This window comes from Lathyrus oleraceus, chromosome 2 (genome assembly GCF_024323335.1).
Source record: "Lathyrus oleraceus cultivar Zhongwan6 chromosome 2, CAAS_Psat_ZW6_1.0, whole genome shotgun sequence".
Taxonomy (NCBI): Eukaryota; Viridiplantae; Streptophyta; class Magnoliopsida; order Fabales; family Fabaceae; genus Lathyrus; species Lathyrus oleraceus.
This window is the reverse complement of record NC_066580.1, coordinates 32,750,635-32,754,302: the sequence shown is the minus strand read 5'-3', so window position 1 is coordinate 32,754,302 and position 3,668 is coordinate 32,750,635. Positions and strand designations below refer to the sequence as shown.

At 39.3% G+C, this 3,668-nt stretch overlaps 1 pseudogene; it reads left to right on the top strand.

Annotated features, from left to right (window-relative positions):
• The first annotated feature begins 2,167 nt into the window (after nt 1-2,167).
• LOC127124289 (uncharacterized) lies at nt 2,168-2,267 on the top strand (annotated as a pseudogene).
• Nucleotides 2,268-3,668: the final 1,401 nt, after the last annotated feature.

Below are 3,668 nucleotides of genomic sequence, written 5' to 3'. Positions count from 1 at the left end.
GGTTATGCCTCCTTTCTTTGGTACAACGTGTACAGGACTGACCCATTTGCTATCAGATATAGGATATATAATACCTGCTTCCAATAACTTGGTTATTTCTTTCTTTACTACCTCACTTAGGATCGGATTTAGTCTTCTCTGGTGTTCCCTAGAGGTTTTACCGTCTTCTTCTAACATGATGCGGTGCATACAAATAGAAGGGCTTATTCCTTTAAGATCGGTTATGTGGTATCCTAGTGCGGTTGGATATTTTCTTAAGATATGTAGGAGTTTTTCTGTTTCGAGTCTTCCTAGATCTGCATTGACTATCACAGGTCGTTCAAGTTCTAAGTCTAGGAATTCATATCTCAGATTTTTGGGAAGTGTTTTCAAATCAGGGGTTGGTTTGTTAAGACACTGCGTAGGGTCCGGTGTTATTGCTAAGCATTGTTTAGATTTGTCTTCTAAAAGATAGTCTGATGATTTGTCTTCTCCTGACTCTGTTTCTTTTATGCATTCATCGATGATATCCATGAAGTAACATGTATCTTCTATTGCAGGTGCTTTCAAGAATTGGGAAAGAATGAATTCAATTTTCTCTTCACCTACTTCGAAGGTGAGTCTTCCTCGTTTTACGTCTATGATTGCACCGGCAGTTGCTAAGAATGGTCTTCCTAGTATAATAGGTGTAGTATCATCTTCTCTAATGTCCATAATTGTGAAGTCAGTGGGAATGTAAAACTGACCTATGCGTACGGGAACGTTTTCAAGGATTCCTACAGGATATTTGATGGAACGATCTGCTAATTGCACAGACATTTTGGTCGGTCTTAATTCTCCCATTTCCAGTCTCTTACATATGGATAAAGGCATAACGCTAATTCCGGCTCCTAAATCGCATAAGGCTTTGTCGATGACAAATTTTCCTATGTGACAGGGTATAGAGAAGCTACCCGGATCCTTGAGTTTAGGGGGCATGTTTTGGATTATAGCGCTACATTCGGCAGGGAGTGTAACGGTTTCGCTATCCTCAAGTTTCCTTTTATTAGAAAGAATTTCTTTTAAGAATTTAGCATATGAGGGCATCTGCGTAATAGCTTCGGTAAACGGAATTGTAACGTTTAATTGTTTAAGGAGATCGACAAATTTTCTAAATTGGCCTACATCTTTGGTTTTAACAAGCCTTTGAGGGTAAGGTATAGGTGGTTTGTAAGGTGGTGGAGGTACATAAGGTTCCTTCTTTTCTAGGGTATCCTTATTACTCTCTTCCTTTTCCTTAGGTTCACTTTCCTCAGTAGATTTCTTAGGGTTTTGGTTTTCTATCCTTGGATCAGACGGTCCTTCCACTTCCGTTCCACTTCTTAATATAATTGCATGAGCTTGGCTTCTCGGATTAGGTTGGGGCTGTCCAGGGAATGTACCAGTTGGTGCAGCAGTAGGTGCTTGTTGTTGAGCTACTTGAGATATTTGTGTTTCTAACATTTTGTTATGGGTAGCCAAGGCATCTACTTTGCTTGCTAGTTGTTTAAGTTGTTCGCCAGTGTGTATGTTCTGGTTTAAGAAATCTTTATTGGTTTGTTGTTGGGAAGCTATAAAGTTTTCCATCATGATTTCCAAGTTGGATTTTCTAGGGTTATTATTGTTAGGATTTGGTTTCTGATATCCCGGAGGTACAGATGGGGTTTGATTCGGAGACTGTCCAGGTGCGTATAGAGCATTATTACTCTTATATGAAAAGTTTGGGTGGTTCTTCCAATTTGGGTTATAGGTATTCGAATAGGGGCTTCCTTGAGCATAGTTTACTTGCTCTGTTTGGATTCCAGTCAAGAGTTGACATTCCGCAGGAGTGTGGCCTTGGATTCCACAGACCTCGCAATTCTGAGTTATAGCAACCACGGCGGTTGGAGGTGATACGTTTAAACTTTCAATCTTCTGGACCAAAGCATCCACTTTTGCATTAACGTGATCAAGGTTACTTGTCTCGTACATGCCAGTTTTCGGTTGAGGTTTTTCCACTGTTGTTCGTTCGGTTCCCCACTGATAGTGGTTTTGGGCCATGCTCTCGATAAGCTGGTAAGCATCAGCATAAGGTTTGTTCATTAGTGCACCACCTGCAGCGGCGTCTATTGTTAACCTTGTATTGTATAAGAGACCATTATAAAATGTGTGAATTACTAACCAGTCTTCCAAACCATGGTGTGGGCAAAGTCTCATCATGTCTTTGTATCTTTCCCATGCTTCGAAAAGAGACTCGTTGTCTTTCTGTTTAAATCCGTTTATCTGGGCTCTTAACATAGCTGTTTTGCTTGGTGGAAAATATCGGGCAAGAAAAACTTTCTTCAACTCGTTCCATGTGGTGACTGAGTTGGAAGGGAGAGATTGAAGCCATCTTCTAGCGCTATCTCTTAATGAGAAAGGAAAAAGACGAAGTCGAATTGCCTCTGAAGTGACACCATTAGCTTTAACAGTATCAGCGTATTGAACAAATACGGATAAATGAAGGTTTGGATCTTCGGTAAGATTTCCAGAGAATTGGTTCTGTTGCACAGCCTGCAACAACGAAGGTTTAAGTTCAAAGTTGTTTGCTTCGATTGCGGGCGGAGCAATACTTGAATGCGGCTCATCTTGCGATGGAGCGGCGTAATCTCTAAGAGCACGAGCTGGTTCTGCCATCTCGGTTAAAGAAGGAAAAATGTTTTTGATATCAGGAAGGTTTATAGGAGGGAGATTGTTTTCAGCACGATATTCCCGAATTCGTCGTAAGACTCGGAGATATAGTTCGATATCGTTGATTCGTAAATAGAGCGGTTCGCCTTGAGAGCGAGTGCGTGGCATACAAATCAACGAAAGAAAGAATAGAAGGAAAAAGAAACCTTAGTCTCTACAGCGTAACGGAAGAGTTACGATATCGATTGAATAAAAGTCCCCGGCAACGGCGCCAAAAACTTGATCGCTCGACTGTGTGAGTCGAGAATGGGATACAAACTGCAAGTGCACAGTTCTATCGCGTAGTTTTAAAAGATATCGATCCCACAGGGACTTATGAATCGATATACCGTTATCTAAAGTTACTATGTAAATCTAAGGTGAAAATGTTTGATTGTTTGGGGAAAAACTAAGAGCTAAACTAATATCTAGATTAAATATCAATAAAACGGATATCGGTATGTAGTTCGTCAAAACTAGGGAATCAAGTCTTTGTCGGTTTCCAGGTTTTTAAAATAAATCGTTTCAGTTAACTTTATTGGTTAAAGGTTTTATCTCAAACTCTCGCTCTGTTGAATAAACCATGATTTTATATTAATGTTGCTGTCACTTATAATTAAGTCAAAAACCATATTTTGAAAGCAATAAAGTTGCAGAAACTCTTTTTAAGAAAATACTGACCGTTTTAAACACCCTTATCTCAAACTCTCGCTCTGTTGACTTAGGTTATATGATTAAATCCAAATGCTTAACTCTCGTCCTCACATTCGATCTTTAAAAATACTTTTTGGAAAAGGTCAGAATTTAATTGACTCTAAAACTTGCTCTCGCCCTGATCTAGAATTAATGCCTAACTCACACTGTCCAGTCAAAACCTCAAACTCTCGCTCTGTTGGTTTTAACTTCTTTATGTTCTTTACTTTTTGTAAAAAAATCTTGTTATTAAACCTGTAAGTTGAGACCGTAAAAAGATTGATTCTAAT